Source organism: Tachysurus fulvidraco, chromosome 11, assembly GCF_022655615.1.
Source record: "Tachysurus fulvidraco isolate hzauxx_2018 chromosome 11, HZAU_PFXX_2.0, whole genome shotgun sequence".
NCBI lineage: Eukaryota > Metazoa > Chordata > Actinopteri > Siluriformes > Bagridae > Tachysurus > Tachysurus fulvidraco.
The window spans coordinates 24,388,747-24,394,849 of NC_062528.1; positions in this window are offsets into that span (position 1 = coordinate 24,388,747).

The window sequence follows — 6,103 nt, forward strand, 5'->3', positions numbered from 1 at the left end:
TTATAGTGTAGCAGAGAGAGTAGGCGTGACTTTACAGAGAAAAGGAGCTCAGATTTTAAAGGTAAGGTGTTGCTACACAAAAGGTGAGAGATCAAGTATGACGAAATGTTTTTTGATGAAAACATTTCAGTATTTCTATCCACATAGTGGACTTATGTGGTGCCCATGTGACGGTCTTGACCAGGCAGTCCTTTCTGCTGAGCTGCACAATGGAGAACACAGGAAATAAGGGAACCCGCATGCATGAAGAATTAAAACAAAACTTCCACAGCACAGTCTCACTATCTCTGCTTTTTAGTTTGAACAGTTCCTTTTTTAATCTTTTTAAATCACTTAAATCTTTATGCGTTGTGATCGTATAGTGTATTCAATAGACTTGATCTGAATAGAATGATCTAACATATCAACAACAACATAACAAATCAGTGAAAAACTTAACAATTCAATTCAACTAAATTGGATTGGAGGGTAAACATCCCCACCTAGTGGTGAACACATAGTTCAATTAGAACAATTAACAAATTAAACACATTAAAACAACACATCTTACAACATACCTGCACAATGGAGAACACAGGAAATAAGGGAACCCGCATGGAGAATTAAAACAAACCTTCGACATAAAACAAAGACAATGCACAAATCAATTACGATTAGGCCTCATAACACAAATAAAAATAACTCAATATAAAACACCACATTCGATGCCAAACACATATCAACAGTTCCACCAGTAGTTCATTGCAAGGTAAATTCGCAATACAGCAATTAGTTATGTGTTTTCAATCATTTTAACATTTAATTCTCCGCTGCTGAAAACGTGTGACTTACCCACAGCACAGTCTCATTATCTCTGCTGTGGGTATTTCACATGCTAAATGCCATCACACAGCAAACAGTTGGTGCTGTCCCCATTTATGCATCAATTTAACTATTTTACACACCGTTACATGCACCCCCCTTAAATTATGCTAAATTTGGGATGTGCCTATATGTTAGAACAGTGGTCCCCAACCCCCGGGCCGCGGACCGGTACCGGTCCATGGACCAAATGGTACCGGGCTGTCCAAGGAACATTAAATTATTCCCATTTTATTTACCGGGTTTAGGTGAAATCTGGAGCTGAGCGGTTGCAAGCGGCAGTTGCGTTGTAGTTTTGGTGGAGAGAAGGTGTGTATCGCTCTTCTCTCTGCTCACCGGTACTTTCTCATGTTTAACAGTGCTTGGTGTACGTGTATATTGTGTTTGCTCAAATTGAACCCACAAGTTAGCAAAAATGAGTACGAAACAGACGTCGTTAGAAAGTTAGAAACTCTGCCGGTGTTCTGGATTAAAGTCATGGAGGAATACCCTGAGATTGCCACCACAGCACTTAAATCCCTATTGCCATTTCCGACATGCTATTTGTGTGAAGCGGGGTTATCTGCAGTGACGGCAACCAAAACAAAACAACGGAATAAACTGGACATAAGCAACACACCTCGGGTGTCATTGTCTCCTATTACCCCAGATGGAACCGTCTCGTTGCAAAGAAACAAGCTCAGGGTTCTCATTGATTTAGCATTGTAGTGAGTTAAAAAGGCATGTTTAAATACAGTTAAATAAAAATTATTTATTTTAATTTAATTGTATAGCCGCCACCCTGCACCCCCCACCCCCAGCAGGCCGCAGTAAAATGATCAAACATTGACCGGTCCGTGGCGAAAAAAATGTTGGGGACCACTGTGTTGGAAAACTTACCAAGAACTAGAATAAGGTAAGAGAGAGACAGAAAAAAAAATAAAATAAAATAAACCAAGATGACAGTGTGAATGTCCTTGACACATTTCAGCATAAATGTCAATTATGAAATTCCTCCTTCGGAAGTATGCAAGTGTGGACCGGTACCAAAATCCAGATTTAACATAGACTTAAAGAGATGCCCTAAACACCCCTCTTTACATACACAATTCAAGGATAGAAATGTCTTCTGAAACTGACACAAACTGACTATTCATCTCACAGATCAATCTTTGTGGAGGTTTAATGGTCCTACCAGCCCTAGTACTAACTGTATCTGTAGGAATGACTTCTTGTTGATTGCAAATTACAGGGTCAACTGTATCTGGAAGAGGGTTATTGACTACATGTGAAAGTGGAAAAATTGGCAGGCTATCTCATCATCAGGAGGTAGTTCTCCATCCAACAAATGCAGGATGTCACTTTCTTTTCAGTGCATACAGAGCTACAAAGAGTATCAGAGCCTGCTTTTGAATTGGAATTGTGAACATTCAATTAACACTGAGTTTCAGACAAAACAAATGAGACACTGTCAGTATCAGGGCAGCTGTGCTGATCAGACTGCATAACCCAGTGAGCTGTTCTCATCACTCTCGGGATGATCAGGCAAGTCTGTAGTTTTTCGTTTGCCATGCTCACCACGGTTCGCCAGAAGGACTCTGTCACCAATGATCAAAGGTGATCCTTTCACTTTCCAATTGTAGATTCTTGCATGCCGAGCTTGCTCAATAGAACTGTGTTTCTGTGCAATTTTTGCAGCTTCGCCGAGATCACATTTTAGCCTGTATACGAAATCTGAGTATTTCACAACAGTATCATCGCTGAGAACATGTTGGAACATCACATCGATTGGAAGACTTGGAACTCTTCCAAACATCAGATAGAAAGGCACAAAGCCTTTGGTCTTGTGAACTGTGCAGTTTTAACAATGTCAGCATCTGCAAAGACTGTGGCCACTTAGCTTTGGACTGGGGAGGTAAAGCTCTTATCATGTTTCCTAAAGTTCTGTTGAATTCAATTCAATTCAAGTTTATTTGTATAGCGCTTTTTACAATAGACATTGTCTCATAGCAGCTTTACAGAACATAACCATAGAGCAGATGGTAAACATAAGGAATAATAAAAGAAATAACGAATAATAAAATAAAAAGAATTAACAGAATAAAAAATTCAAGATTATTATTAGATATAAATAGTTCACAATCTGTATGTATTTATCCCCCAATGAGCAAGTCTGAGGTGATTCAGGCAGCAGTGGCAAGGAAAAACCGCCAATTGCTAAAGGAAGAAACCGTGAGAGGAACTGGACTCAAGGGGGACCCATCTTCATATAGGTGACATTGGGGGTGTGATTGTAATATACAGTCAAACAAATGTTGTATTGGTGTAAGGATCATGGACTTCAGATCTCCTTAGTATCACAGAGTCTAACTGGAGATGTCTCAGGATTCTTAGAGTTGGCCTCGGCTCAGTGGGCGTCCAAAGGCTTCGTCCCACAGAGGACGTTGGGGGCTGGTACAATGTCTGGATGCCTCGGGATGGGTACAAAGAGAGAAGCAGTGGAGAGGGATTAACATATCTGCTGTTCATAAAAATGTGCAGGTCTGATATACTGGTGCATGATATTATAGGATGTATTATGTGTACGCCTGACTAAAGAGATGAGTTTTTAATCTACATTTAAACTGGGAAAGTGTGTCTGAGCCCCGAACATTATCAGGAAGACTATTCCAGCTAAATAAGAAAATGCTCTACCACCTTTAGTATACAGATATTCTGGAAACTACCAGAAGTCCTGAGTTTTGTGTTGAAGCGTTCTGTGATCCCGTTTCCCATTGGGTGATAAGGAGTGGTGTGTGATTTCTTGACACCTGACATATTCAACAACTCCTTCATTAATTTGCTCTCAAAACCCGGACCTTGATCTGAATGCACTCACAGAGGAAATCCGTAAACACAGAATTCAATTCAAGTTTTCAATTCAAATTTATTTGTATAGCGCTTTTTACAATAGACATTGTCTCAAAGCAGCTTTACAGAACATAAACATAGAGCAGAAGGTAAACATAATTAATGATAAAGGAATTAACGAATAATAAAAGAAATAAGAATTAACAGAATAAAAATTCTAGATTATTATTAGTTGTATATAGTTCACAGTGTGTATGTATTTATTCCCCTATGAGCAAGTCTGAGGTGACTCAGGCAGCAGTGGCAAGGAAAAACTCCCTTAAATTGGTAAAGGAAGAAACCTTGAGAGGAACCGGACTCAAGGGGGAACCCATCCTCATATGGGTGACACTGGGTGTGTGATTGTAATATACAGTCAGTTAAATGTTGTATTGGTGTGAGGTTCAAGGACTTCTGATCTCCTGAGTACCACAGAGTCTAACTGGAGATGTCTCAGGATTCTTAGAGTCGGCCTCGGCTCAGTGGACGTCCAAAGGCTTCGTCCCACAGAGGACGTTGGGAGCTGGTACAGTGTCTGGATGCCTCGGGATGGGTACAAAGAGAGAAGCAGTGGAAAGGGATTAACATATCTGCTGTTCATAAAAATGAGCTGGTCTGATGTACTGGTGTATGATATTATGGGATGTATTATGTGTACGCCTGACTAAAGAGATGAGTTTTTAATCTACATTTAAACTGGGAAAGTGTGTCTGTGCCCCGAACACTATCAGGAAGACTATTCCAAAGTTTAGGAGCTATATAAGAAAACGCTTTACCACCTTTAGTAGACTTAGATATTCTGGGAACTAGCAGAAGTCCTGAGTTTTGTGATCTCAGAGAGCGTGAAGGATTGTAACGTGTTAGAAGACTAGTTAGATACATGGGAGCTAAACCATTAAGAGCCTTGTACATAAGTAGCAGCAGTTTGTAGTCAATTCTAAACTTAACAGGTAGCCAGTGTAGAGATGATAAAAGTGGGGTTATATGGTCATACTTTCTTGTCCTAGTGAGAACTCTGGCAGCTGCATTTTGGACTAACTGTAACCTATTTATTAAAGATGCAGGACAACCACCTAGTAATGCATTACAATAGTCCAGTCTAGAGGTCATGAAGGCATGAAATAGCTTCTCAGCATCAGAGACAGACAGGATGTTTCTCAGCTTGGCAATGTTTCTAAGGTGGAAGAAGGCTGTTTTGGTAGTATGAGCGATATGATTTTTAAAAGACAAGTTACTGTCTAATATAACATCGAGGTCTTTCACTGTCGAGCTACTAGTGACAGTACATCCCTCTAAATGGGAGTTAAGTTGTGAGAGTTTCTGTGCATTGGTTTTTGGACCTATGAGTAGTATTTCTGTCTTATCGGAGTTTAACAATAGAAAGTTGCAGCTCATCCAGTCTTTTATCTCTCTAAAGCACTGAGTTAATTTGGACACTGTGGCTATTTCATCTGGTTTTGATGAGATATATAACTGTGTGTCATCAGCATAACAATGGAAACTAATCCCATGTCTTCTAATAATGTTCCCTAATGGAAGCATGTATATAGAGAAAAGCAGAGGTCCTAGAACTGATCCTTGAGGGACCCCATAATTAACTGGTAGTAAACTGGAGGATTCACCATTTAATTCTAAAAAATGGTATCGCTCTGACAGGTAGGATCTAAACCAGCTTAAAGCCTGTCCATGAATACCTGTGTAATTTTGTAAGTGATCTAGAAGAATGTTGTGGTCTATAGTGTCGAATGCAGCACTAAGGTCAAGTAGAACTAATAGTGACATACAGTCTTGGTCCGAAGCTAAGAACAAGTCGTTTGTAACTTTAACAAGTGCAGTTTCTGTGCTATGATGGGGCCTGAAACCTGACTGAAACTCTTCAAGGATATTGCTCTCCTGTAAGAAGGAGCTCAGTTGAACAGACACAACCTTTTCAAGTATTTTAGACATAAACGGAAGGTGTGAGATAGGTCTGTAATTTGATAGTTCATTAGGATCTAAGTTAGGTTTTTTGATGAGTGGCCTAATAACTGCCAGCTTAAAAGACTTCGGGACATAACCTAAAGATAACGAGGAGTTAATGATATTAAGAAGAGGCTCACCAGCTTTATGTAACACTTCTTTCAGTAGTTTAGTTGGGATGGGGTCTAGTGAACATGTTGTTGATTTAGCTGTAGTAATAAGTTTATCTAACTCTTCCTGTCCTGTACTTGTAAAGCTGTGTAAAGCCTTAGGTGAGATTGTGTCACTGGTTGCTCTCATATGTTGAGCGTCACCTATTTTATTCCTGATACTTTCGATTTTATCAGTGAAGAATCTCATAAAGTCCTCACTACTGAAATGTGATGGAATAGTGTGTTCAGATTTCTGATTTTTT